Genomic DNA, 14,423 nt, shown 5'->3' with positions numbered 1-14,423 from the left:
AAAGTGCTGGGATTACAGGTGTGAGCCACCATGCCTGGCCATATATATATTTCTCACCTGAATCCTATATTACCATATAAAAAGGAGGTATGATTGAAGGTTAAATGCATTATGAAGTTACAAGGCAGATTCTACATTTCTGAATTATAAACACATTCAGTGTTTAAATTTAAAATCCTAAATAAGGTATCTTATTTTCCATAATTTAAAATAATTATGTATGTATTTATTTTTTAATGAACACATTTTAACTACAATATTTGTGGGCTATAATTTGATGCTTTGGTGCATATCTATGTTGTACAATAATCCAATCAGTGTAGTTAGTATATTGATCACCTCATGCATTTATCACTTTTCCATGGTGATAACATTCAAAAGCCTGCCTTCTAGCTATTGTTATTCATATCACTCCACTGTGCAATGGAGCACTATAATTTATTCCTCCCATATTATGGTAACTTTGTAATCATTGGCCGTCCTCTCCCCATTCTCTTTTTGCCCATTCGCTCCCAGTATCTGGAAACTACTAATCTCTCATTCAATGATAGCAACTTGTTTTTAACCTAAGTGTCCAACAATGGTTAAATGGATAAAGAAAATGTGGTATATATACACAATGAAATACTATTGAGCCATAAGAAAAGAATGAAATCCTGTCGTTTACCCCAACCTGAATAAACCAGGAGTATGTCATGTTAATTAAAGTACATCACAAGTAAGTACATCACAATAAATAAAAAAAAAAACCACATGATCTCATCATACATAGAATTTCTTCATAATTTTGAATGCGTCTATGCAGCCACATATAAACAAATATGTGAGAGAACAACATTAAATATTTTGTAGTACCTATGATATTAATAGAGCATTAAATATACATAACTGCTGGATCAAATATAAGCTGCTATCACATAACAATTGAGATTTTACTTATAAATTAAAACTAGTTGTATTTAAATACAAATTAATATTAAGTCAATTGTGTAAAAATATATATGGATACTTTCTAGCAATATCTTAGCCTGTTCAGGCTACTATAACAAACTACCATATACTGGGTGGTTTAAATAACAATTAATTTGTTCACATTTCTGGAGGCTAGGATATTCAAAATCAAGGCATCAGCAGATTTGGTGTCTGCTGAGGGCCTGCTTCTTAGTTCATAGATGGCTATCTTTTCCTTGTGACTTCACATGACAGAGAGAGGAAGCTCTCCAAAGACTTTATAAGGATGCTAATCCCATTCATGAGGGCTCCACCCTCATGAGTTTATGTAATTCCAATTGCCTCCCAAAGACCCCACCTTATACTATCACATTAGAGGACAGGGTTTTAAGATATGAATTTTAGGTAGACACAGCATTGATTCCCTAACAGGCAATATTTTAATGATTTAAAAGGGATATCAGTATACCATTAGAATCACACCCTCCAATGACATATCTTTTCATCATCTTTAACTTCATCACTGAAGTTTAGAACCACTGCTGAAAAGCAGAAGTGACAGAAATAAGTTCTAGTTTACACGGAAGCTGACTGGGCCATTTTTATGCAACCACTCATCAGTATACATATACACAGTTCCTTCGGTATTCCCACACTCCTGAAAACAAAACCCACTCCTATTTAGAACTAAGCCCAAAAGTACTAGGGTTCAAAGGCAACTTGTGGTAAATTTATTTCCTTCTTCAGACTTTTCTTATTAAAAACTTGATCAATTTTCTTTCTGTTTCATTTGTCTTTCTGATTTAATCTATGACATCAATTAAATGAAAGACTCCTACAAATATACATATAAGCTACAGTGATTCTACTCTGCTGTAAAAAGATAAAGGAATTGTTACCCTTTACCATAATTGTATCTCACCCTGAATCAACTTGAATTATAACTGAGAAACTAGCAAAGTTACAATTGGCTTTACTTGCTCATTCAGCTGTTACTCTTCTGAAAGATCTGAAGCTTCCCACAAATCCTCAGAGGCAACACAATTCTCTATTTTAATGAATTCACTTGCACCCTACTGAGAATTAATTGCTTTGGAAGCAACCAAATGATCTGACATGCTGAGAGGCCCACTGGTATTATTTTTTTTCTCTAATAAAGAGCTCTAAGGAATTAACCAACCTCCTGACCAGGTACAATATCTACTTCTCTTATGCCCTTCGACCTCTGTCCCTGTGTCCCTCGGTTCCTCTCTCTCTCTCTCTAAACACTCACACACACAGACACACACACACACACACACACACCACATTAGAAAGACTTGGGGCATCCTTGACATTATTGATAAAACTTAAAAACTTTCTCTTATAAATAAAACTGGAAGATTTTGTAATATGTAAATCCACAAGTAACCTTTATCTCTTTATCTTTATCTTTGTGAGGAAAATCAGCAACAAAATTCTCTTTTTGAAGATTTCTTGTTTGTTGAAATCTATAACATAAAGAATATTTGTCGTATTCACTTCTATGTAATAGGATGCATCACCCTGTGATTCCCATATGGGGCTATAATCTCTAATTGAATTAATTTGCTAATTCATTAATCAAGCATATATTTATTCAGCAACTATTATATGCCAGTGTTTGCCCAAAAGTCAGACACTATAATGGGACGTCTGTTCTAGGAGAGCTATTCAAGCACACTGGTAACTCATATGACACGTAAGGACTGGGAAATATAAGAACACAGCTTAGATAGTGGTTGATTTCTATGAAAAACCTACTTTTTAAATTTTTTTTTCTACACTGCCTAAATCCTTAAATGTCATAACAGAGAGGATAGATAGAGCTAATGTGTTCCTAATTGTTCTTACATAAAATGAGAAGAAACATTGTTCAGAGACTTTTATTTCCAGACAAGTTACAGTGATAGGAATCAGAATTACTCTCATATCTGAAAAAAAAAATCAAACAAACAAACATTGAAAAGAAGAAAAAGGAAAGAAGTATTAAACCAGTAGATTTCACTGGACATCAAGAAAGAAAGGGTAGTGAATTCTGAATGATGCTCCATCCTACTGCCTGGGGAAGAGTTTTCACATTGTGGTATGGGGAGCAGGAATTTAAGCAGAATATGCATGAATTGAAGAGATAGATTTGGGAATCTGGGGAGGCCAAGGTGACTGGATTAGCTGGGACAAAATACTAGAAAGGAGAGAGCTACACACATAGACACACACACACACACACAGAGAGAGAGAGAGAGAGAGAGAGATTGCTCTAAAGATCTGCAGATAGCTTGGCTCAAGCCTTTGAATTACTACTGATGAGGACACACGTCAGGAAAATACCTGAGAATGGGGAAAGAATTTACTCGAAAAAATTAGAAAGAACAATTCTCAGGTCTCATACAGGGTAAGGCAGAGTGTGTATTTGGAACAGCCAAAGTAAAACAAAATTCATGATTTATAAGTGGAGTACTCTATATAGTTTTGCTTCAGTAGGGGATGCAAATTTAGCCCTAAACTAAATACTTCTTTGGTCCTGCCTAAAAATCTTACAGCAATAACCAAAAAAGATCATATTGTTTTATATAACATCACTGTATCCCTGAAAAAAATCTCATGAATATTTATAGAAACATAAAAATAACCAGCACCCAGCAAGGTAAAATTTTAACATCTGGCATTTGATAAAAATTACTAGTTTTACTAGCACTAGCAGTAAATCAGGCTTCAACTGTGAAAGAAGATTCATCAGACCCAAAATAACAATGCTTACGTTTTGAGTTTACTGCAAGAAAAGCATAGAATATAGCAATAGCATTAAAGCAAGAATATGCATTACAGCTAAGAGCTAGTTCCCAGTAAAGTTCTGTAAGAACGATTGAATTGTCTCCCTCTATATAGAAAGTGCTTTCTCTCTCTGTAAGAACCACCACCATGTCCATAGAACGCCTCAGATCCAAGAAGTCCAAAACAGTCTCCACCTAAGGCTCTTGGTATTCTGCTGGCCAAGTTCTTACTGTTACCAGCTTCAAACGCTAAGGATCTTGGCAAAAGGAGGTATACACTGTCAACTATGATTTACCAAAATGTACTATTGCTAAGCATGTTAAAACCCAATGAAATAAGTAATAACAACAAAACACCTCTTGAAATTTGAGTATGACCCCGAGTTATAAAACAAAATCATCAATATGTTTCAAGCTTTGTCTGGGAATTACTACAACAACAATACATCTCTTTGAACAGCTCAAACTATTTCCAGGCCATCTAGAATAAGCTGTCATAGCACACCAGTCATGTGAAGAAGCGGGAAATCAAAATTGTTAATGAGGAGAAAAAGCAAACAATCCAAAACACCAGAATTGAAACAGATTGTATAATTCTTAGACAAGCACTTTGAAACAGTTGTAACTATTCTATGTGTTCAAGAGCTACAAGAAAGATTGAGCATGTGAAGTAGTGACATGGAAGATGTGAAAATGACTCAAATGAAACTTACAGAAATGAAAACTACAAAGCCTAAATAAAAACCTAGGGAATGAGTTTGATGGCAGAATAAACATTGCTGATGAAAAGATTAGAAAACTGGAAGATATAGCAATAGAAATTATTTAAACCAAACATAGAAAAAAAAGACTACAAGTAATATAGAGATAAAGCCAATTGGGCATTCACAGGTCAAAATGTAAGTAACACCAAATAGATCATAGATCATAAATAAACATAAATCATGAATGTAAAATGTTCAGTTATTAAACTTTTAGAAGAAAACATAGGAGAACATTTTTGGACTTAGGCCTTGACAGAAAGTTCTTAGACATGAAACAAAAACATGATGCCTATAAGAAAAAAAAATTGTAAATTGGATTGCAACAGAAAACCTTTGATGTTTGAAAGTTCCTCTTATGAGAATGTAAAGAAAAGATATAGACTTTGAAAAAATATCCGAAAACCACATATCTAACAAAACACTCATATCTAGCATTTATAAGGAATTGACAACATTTAACAGTAAGAAAAACAAACAATTTAATTAGAAAACGGGCAAAAGGCACAGACATTTCACTAAATACGATACAAGATGGCAAATAAACATATGAAAAGTACTAGCCATTAGGAAAACACAAATTAAAACTACAATGAGATACCACTATGTATCTATTAGAATAGCTTAAATAAAAAATAGTAACACTATCAAATGCTTGTGAGAATGCAAACTATATACCACTCATACATTGCTAGTGGGGATATAAAATGGTATAGTCACTCTAGAAAATAGTTTTGACAGCTTCTTGAAAACTGAATATATACTTACCATATGAACCAGAAATTTCACTTCTGGTCATCTATTCCATAGAATTTAAGGCTTATGTACACTCAAATATCTGTGCATAATTGCTCATGGTAGTATATTTATTTAAAGTAGCCCCGAACTGCAAAGAAATAAAATGTCCTTCAATAAGTGAAGGTTTATAAACAATCTGTAATACATCAGTTAAGTCCTATCTCTTCCATTCCAAAACCTTTTTACCATACACTCTGATAATAATATTATTGGGGGAAAAAAGTGATTTAAAAATATGTAATTTGTTTGAAGGAGTGCCAGCTATCTAATTTGTCTCTAACTTGGGAAAGATATAGTTTCCCATCTTATAAACAGAACAGATGACAAGAAGCACAAAATTTTGGAAAATACCCATGCCTTGTAGCTAGAAGACCCATGTCTATTATGTTTCTTCTATGAGTTTAGGTGGACAAGCTCTTTAGTATCTTGCACACTCACATTCCTCATGTTGGTGATAGAAATAGCTCCTGGAAAGGTTATTATGAAAATGAAATCAGTTTAAAGTGCCTGTTAGAAACACATTTCATTAAGATTTGAGTTCCTATTCAGACATGTGTTTGTTAGATGGAAGTTAGGTAGTGCATAGTTTACAGCCTGTTCTCAGGCTTAAAGAAACCTGGGTTTAAATTCAGATTGTTCCACTTGCCAGTTGTGTAAATTTGGGACGTTTACTTTGAACTTTAATATTATCATCTCTGAAGAAAATGAACAGTATTATACAACACATTTTAAGTTAATGATAAAATAGTATGTATTTTATGTATACTCTAAACTCAAAATCTTTGATGTCTTTACCAAATATATTCATTTAGGCATGAGGTAGTTTGGGTTAACACTTAATCTATTTTTGTTGTTTATGATTAGATACAATAAATTCATAACATATTAAGCAATGAAAAGAATATAAATCAATTGAAGTGACAAACAATCAATTTTTGCCTAATCGAAGATGTTTATTTCTTGAATAGAGATAAGAAAGGATCTTCATTAGATTTGGATTTTGCCTAAACTATCTCACAGATTAACACTCTCAATTTGTATTTTATATATATGTACACACACACACACACACACACACACAAAACTCTTGTATGAAGACTCTTAAGACAGTTTTTCTGAAGTTGTGAATTACAGAAACAACATCTGTATTTCAGAGCATCTAAAATACATCCAAAAAAAAGCACTGGAAACCCTATAATAGTATTTATATTTTCTAAAATTGATGTCAGCTAAATTGTCTCTGCCTAATGAAATTAAAAAACAATTAGAATGTAATAGGAAAACCATCCAAGTAGTCACTTGTATATTGAAAGAGAAGAAAGAGATAAAAATAAATATAAATATAAAATAATATATATTCTCTCTCTTTCTCTCTCTCTCTATATATATACATATCTCCATCCTCTAGAGCTAATCGAGTTAATCATCTTTGCTTTCATTAACATTATGTTTCAGAATTTCTGAATGAAAGACAATTAATAAAGGGCTCAACATAACAGAATTATCTTCTAAATATAATCTTCTAGTACACAAAAAATATTAAAGGGAAGAATGTTTTTAAAATTGTTTTCTATAATTAGATTTCATACATTCCACATTCTTTTTTTTTTTTTTTTTTTTTTGAGATGGAATCTCACTCTGCCACCCGGGCTGGAGTGCAGTGGCACAGTCACAGCTCACTGCAACCTCTGTCTAGAAGGTTCATACGATTCTCGTGCATCAGCCTCCCAAATAGCTAGGATAACAAGTGCGTGCCGCCACGACTGGCAAAATGTTGTACTTTTAGTAGAGATGGGGTTTCACCACGCTGGCTAGGCTGATCTCAAACTCTTGACATCAGGTGATCCATTCGGCTCGGCCTCCCAAAGTGCTGGGATTACAAGCTTGAAACACCACACATGGCCTCAATGTTTTAATGTCTTTGTAGAACATTAGAAAGTCTTCAGAATCAAGAATATTATCAGTGTTTTTCTTTTTATTAATTCAATATTTTATATTTCTATAGTTGCTTTAAAATAACCCAAATATGAGAGGGTTGATTCAATTTCCATATTTAGTTTCTCGGTTTAAACTGGGAAAATTTGTGTACATTTTCAGTTGGTTTATCTGAATAAGGGAAATTAACACTCATAAAGAAGCTAAAATATCAGAAAGATATAGTTAAATTTTACATTGAGTATAAAGTAAAAATAATGCCACGTTTTTGACATGCAACAAACACAGTGAGCTTTGAAAATTTAAATTAGCACTGTTTATAATATTGAATATTTTTATATTGTGACTCAACACTATTTAAAATTTTAAATATTTTTCCTTTGCAGATCACTTAAAAGAGTCATTCAATTTAAGAGCATAATTTATGTTACTTCTAAGGAATAATGATATTACAACATTTTACTGAAGTGCTTGTTTCAATAGTTTTATTGCTAAAATTATGTTTGGAGATTAAGATGCTCAAGGGGGCCTTCTATTTTATGACCTTCTGTTTCACCATGGCTTGATGTATCTGCGGTAGCTAGCATGATTTCTCACACAGGAAAACCTCAATATATTTGCTTGGTGATATGATAAATAATGAAGAAAATATGCATACAAAGATGTACCCCCTACATCCACACATATAGACAAAGTGCCATGTCATATTGAAGAATTTTAATTGACTTGAAAACAGAGCATAAAGTATGTATATGGCATCTAAAATAAAAATGCAATTGATAGGCATGCTGAAACTTTTCTCATTTGAAAATTGATATCAACTTTTGGAAACTAAATATATGATTAGTACATGTGATTTGTTATGATACAGAAAACTGAGAATTATTTTCACTGGGAGAACAAGAAAACCATCTTCTAGTTATAAATCCTATTGTATATTAAAATTATCCCCTAACATTTTCATGGAATATGGACTAAAACCCTTTCCTCTGACACTCTATAAATGTAAAAGAGACCCAAAGTACCATTTATTGCCTGAGTGCTAAAATAGCTCCAGTTTCTTCAAGTAATTGAAAGAAATAAGAACTCTAGGGGGATGGAAGGAGATGTGGTAGATTTATTATTGTTCCTGATTCCTTAATTTCCTGGAGTTCATAATTTTTGTTAGGTTATTATTTTTCAGTTCTTCCTACTAATAGGATAAAGTTTAATTTCTCACTCTTTGACTTTGGTCTAGCCATGTGACTTGCATTAGTCATGGAAGGAGAGAGAATTGACAGTATGCAGTTATGATAATAGAAACTAAATTATCACACACAATTCTGCTTGCTCTCTTGCAACTCAAATATCATTGTGAAAATAACATGCCCTAGATAGACAGTCTGCTAGTCCATAAAGAAGACACATGGGGTCTGGAGCTGCCACAGCCCGTTCATCAAACTGCCCAAGGAGAACAACCTGGCAGCCAAACTCATCCTGAAACAAACAAAACCCAGCAGACTTGAAGATAATATGCAAGAATCATTTTTTGTTGTGGTGGTGGTGGTGGTTGTTTCATCCACAAACACAGATGTTGTGGCTGTTTCTTAAATGACATTATTTGACAGAGTTAAGTGTCATAAGCTAACTACAGAAGACGATAAATTCACAGGCCCATAATTAAAGTGAGAGGAACCAATACAGGGCTGCAGTGAGATTCAAGAACTCATATATTGATGGAGATGAAGAGTGGCATTGCTTGCTCCTCTGATGTGACTGTCCTTAGAAAGTAATTGTTCTATTGTTATTAAAACATTTTAAACAAATGTGTTGTGAGAAATAATTAAAGCAACAGTGATTATATTGGCAGATACACATTGGAAAGGTTCTCAGATAATGGGGATTGTGTATGAGCTTGTCTCAAACACCAAGGCAGAAGATACCCTTTCCAATCTCAAAACATGTCAGACTGACACATTTTATTGTTAAGCTCTGATTATCTCTTTCGGTTGCAGTGAAAAATTATGAGTCACTCAGAAAGTTAACTCCAAGAGCTGTTTTTAATGTATTATGTCCATTTATTTGGCAGGCACCTTGGTATTATATGTAAGTTGTGGTTTGCTCTATGACAAGGAAGAGGGACCCTAATCAAAACTCTAGCGAACAAATTCTGCTGGGATCTCTGGATGGCTTCTTATACTCAGAGACAAGGTGACACAGAAGTAAATTGAGATAAACCTTATAAATAAAGAAGCTCAACTCTGAATTAATTCTATCCCTAATTAAGTTGAAATAAACTTCTATTTTAACTGTCAGAATTAGAAGTAATTTCTTTTTGGAGGAAGAAAATATCATTTGGGATAACTACAATTTTTCATGCATAATATATGACAATTAAAAATAATGATATATTCTGGAAAATAAAAAGATGGAGAATGAACCAGAATAAAGACAAAATTACAGAAGGGAAAAAATACAACAATAATACAATTAAGAACTAAATAAATGGGTTTAACTTTGTATTAAGACACAATTGAAGACAAGGTTACTAAACTTGAAGACAGCTCACTAGAAAATATCCATACTGAAGCATGAAAAGCGAGAAAAAAAAGAGCGAAAATAAGTTTAGAAAATTGACAAAAGAATTTAAGATATATATGAAACATCACAAAATATTATTAATATGAGCATCTGGAGTTCAGAAGCGGAAGTCAAAAAAGAAGTGTTTCAACAGAAGAGAAAATGATTAATAATTTTCTTTTCTTTTCTTTTTTTGTTTTTTGAGACGGAGTCTCAAAGTGTTTCAACAGAAGAGAAAATGATTAATAATTTTCTTTTCTTTTCTTTTTTTGTTTTTTGAGACGGAGTCTCACTCTGTCGCCCAGGCTGGAGTGCAGTGGCCAGATCTTGGCTCACTGCAAGCTCCACCTCCCAGGTTCCCGCCATTCTCCTGCCTCAGCCTCCCGAGTATCTGGGACTACAGGCGCCCGCCACCTCGCCCGGTTGTTTTTTGTTTTTTTAGTAGAGACGGGGTTTCACCGTGTTAGCCAGGATGGTCTCGATCTCCTGACCTCGTGATCCGCCCGTCTCGGCCTCCCAAAGTGCTGGGATTACAGGCTTGAGCCACCGCGCCCGGCCGATTAATAATTTTCAAAAGGCAATGACAGTAATAAAGTCACACACTTAAAAATCCCTATTATCCCTAAACTGAATAAAGCAGTTTGAGAAAAACACATATTACACTCAAAGAACCAGCGATAAGACTTACAGCTAATATCCCCACAAAACTAGAAGACAATGGAACGCCACCACTGAATTCCTGAAAGCAGCTGCTGAGTAAATATTGTGCAACACTGGATGGCATCCCCTGCTACAACTGAAGTTCTTATTCTCCATTTAGAATTGAAGTTCTCAATTTCCCCAGGAATGTTGTTGGTTTACATCTGGATCTTCATAAGAAATGCCTCCAGCTAAAGTTAGCTGCATTACCTAAATCTTCTGCTACCTCAGCAAGAACAGCCCACATTCAAGAACTGGTTGATGGGGTGAACAAATCTGCATTTTATTTGTCTCAACTAGGGATGGCTCAGTGGCACCACAGGCCCTGTTGAAGTGGCTAAGGCAAAATCTTTCAGTATCGTTGCAATTTAGCTTCTTTTTCTGCCACTTTCTTTTTTGCTCCCTCTCAATTATTCCTCCTAAGAACACTTCCCAGTAAACATATCAGAAGAAAATCACATTCAAGAGGTTATGCCTATTAAGATAGCTGCCAAACTAAAATTCAGAAGTGAAGGTGATGTAAAGCTATTTACTCTTTTCTTGTGCCCCCTCAAATTTGTCACTTGCAGTATCTCACTAAAAGGTACGGAGGGAATGTATTAGAAGAAGGAACATGATTTGAATCCCAACAATGAAACAAAAAAGTATGTCACAATAAAGAACACTAGAAAGTGTAGGTAGGTAAATGTCTTTTAAGTTCACACAATAACAAAAATAATGTCTTCTGGTGTTAAAATCTATGTATTGTAAAAATTATAATGATAAAAAACAGAAAGAGGCAAATAGAGTTAAAATATTCTACAATTTTAATGTTTTCTGCTAATTGTTAGAAGTACCAACATATATTTGACTGTAATAGTTCAATTATGCATGCTGTGAACTCTAGGGTATATGCAAAATGAAAAACAAAAGAATACAAAATTAGGTAATAAAATAAAATGTAGATCATGGTGGACAGGAAGTAGGACTGGATTGTAGCTCAGACTCGGAGCAGCGTGCGGAGGCTTGCATAGTGAAATTTAGCTCCAGAACGACTATAAGGGCAAACCAGGAATCCTAAGAGGACCCAAGACCCTCTGAAGCAAGCAGACTGCTCCTTCAGGACCCGAGAAACACCTCAAATCTTCTGAGTGCCCAAACTGTGGAAGTGGGAAAGGGAGACCCTCTGCCCCCAAACACACACTCACACTGGGGAAAATGAAGCTATAGTTTGTGGGAGAAGTTTCTAACTTTACCTGGACCTGAGTCAATTTAGAGAGCTAAACAAAATACAGGGGTAGAGGAAGCAGCGGGAAAGGCCCTGGGAGCTCACTGGGTCCTCAAGCACTGCATTCCTGCCTGGCATTACATGTACCCTTTGGGAGGGCAGCCAGAGGCACAGGGGAAAATGCCACAGGGAGAAGGAAGTCTCCAGCTGAACTTTGTAACAGTTTGAACTGGGTGAGAAGCCTCCTGGCCAGAACTCAGGGGAGGGCAAGAACCCAATGTGCAGACTCCACAGGTTGGGGAAGAACCAAAGCCATATTATTTTGAAGCTGGGAGGCAGGTAGTCTGGGGCAAGTTCTCAAGCTCTGCTAGCCCACTGCCTGGAAACAGACTCGGGACTGCTGGGGAGGCATGCTGGGAGTGAGACCAGCCCTTTGGATTGTGTGGGACCTGGGTAAAGCCTTGACTCCGACTTCCCTGACAGCTTGCATGACTCAGCAGAGGCAGCCATAATCCTAGATACACAACTCCACTGACCTGGGAACCTCACCCTATCACCCACACAACCACAGAATACCAAGGAGAATCTGAGCTCAGACACCATAACCCTGCCCCCACCTAAAGGGCCTTCCTCATCCACCCTGGTAGCTGAAGACAAAGGGCATATACTCTTGGAAGTTCTAGGGCCCACTCACTGCTGGTTCCTCTCCATACTACCACAGCTGATGCTCTCTGCAAAGTGCCATCCACTGGCAGGAGGCCAACCAGCACAAAAATAAAACATTAAACCACCAAAGCTAAGAACCCTCACAGTGTCCATTTCAACCCCCGATCACCTCCACCAGAAAAGTGCTAGTATCTGCAGTCTAGAAACTTATAGATGGTTCACATCACAGGAATCTGTGCAGACAACCTCCAGTACCAGCCTGGAGCCAGTATACTTGCTTTGCGGCTGGATCCAGAAGACAGATAACACTGGACACACTTATAGAAATGCAAAGTTCTCTAGAAATTCTCAACAATAGAATTAACAAGTAGAAGAAAGAAATTCAGAGCTCAAAGACAAGGTCTTTAATTAACTCAATCCAACAAAAAGCAAATAAAAAAGAATACGAAAATATGAACAAAGTCTCCGAGAAGTCTGGGATTATGTTAAATGATGACCAAACCAAGAATAATTGGTGTTCTTGAGGAAGAAGAGAAATCTAAAAGTTTAAAAACATATTTGGGGGAATAATTGAGGAAAACTTCCCCAGCCTTGATAGAGACCTAGACATCCAAATACAAAAACCACAGAGAATAACTGGGAAATTCACCACAAAAAGATCATCACCTAGGCATATTGTCATCAGGTTATCTAAAGTTAAGCTGAAGGAAAGAATCTTAAGAGCTGTGAGACAAAAGCACTAGGTAACCTATAAAGGAAAGCCTATCAGATTAACAGCAGATCTATCAGCTAAAACTCTACAAGCTAGACGGAATTGGGGCCCTCTCTTCAGCTTCCTCAGACAAAACAATTAGCCAAGAATTTTGTATCTAACAAAGCTACACATCACACATGAAGGAAAGATACAGTCTTATTCAGACAAATGTTAAGAGAATTTGTCACTACCAAGCCACCACTACAAGAAATGCTAAAAACAGCTCTAAACCTTGAAATAAATCCTGGAAACACATCAAAACAGAACTTCTTTAAAGCATAAATCACACAGGACCTGCAAAACAAAAATAAAAGTTAAAAAGCTAAAATGAAAAAGCATGGTACACAGGCAAAAAATACACAATGAAGGTCATGGTACCTCACATCTCAATACAAATATTGAATGTAAATAGATTAAATGCTCCACTGAAAAGCTGTAGAACTGCAGAATGGATAAAAACTCACCAACCAACTATGTTCTGCCTTCAGGAGACTCACCAAACACATAAGGACACCACATAAATTTAAAGGAAAGAGGTGGAAAAAGGCATTTTATGCAAATGGACAGCAAAGGCAATCAGTGGTAGCTATTCTTAGATAAAAAAAAATTTAAAGCAACAGCAGTTAAAATAGACAAAGAGGGACATTATATTATGGTAAAAGGCCTGTCCAACAGGAAAATATTTCAATCCTAAACATATATGCACCTAACACTGGAGCTCCCGAATGTATAAAACAGTTACTAATAGACCTAAGTAATGAGATAGATAGCAACACAATAATAGTGGGAGACTTCAATACTCCACTGACAGCACTAGACAGATCATCAAGATAGAATATCAACAAAAAAACAATGGATTTAAACTATTCCTGGGAACAAATGGACTTCACAGATATTTACACAACATTTTATCCAACAACCACAGAATACATATTCTATTCAAGAATGCATCAAACTTTCTCCAAGATAGAGCATATGATAGGCCATAAAATTAGCCTCAAAAATTTTAAGAAAGTTGAAATATCAAATACTGTCTCAGACCACAGTGGAACAGAACTGGAAATCAACTCCAAAAGTAACCTTCAAAACTATGCAAATGCATGGAAATCAAATAATCTGCTTCTGAATGAACATCAGGTCAAAAATGATATCAAGATGGAAATTAATTTTTTTTTCAAACTGAATGACAATACTGACACAATCTATCTAAACATCTGGGGTACAGCAAAGGTGGTGCCAAGAGGAAGTTCGTGGCCTTAAATATCTACAACAAACAGACTGAAAGAGCACAAAACACTGCA

The sequence above is a fragment of the Colobus angolensis genome, unplaced genomic scaffold, assembly GCF_000951035.1.
Source record: "Colobus angolensis palliatus isolate OR3802 unplaced genomic scaffold, Cang.pa_1.0 Scaffold298, whole genome shotgun sequence".
Taxonomy (NCBI): Eukaryota; Metazoa; Chordata; class Mammalia; order Primates; family Cercopithecidae; genus Colobus; species Colobus angolensis.
The sequence above is the reverse complement of the archived record's forward strand: the minus strand, read 5'-3'. Positions refer to the sequence as shown.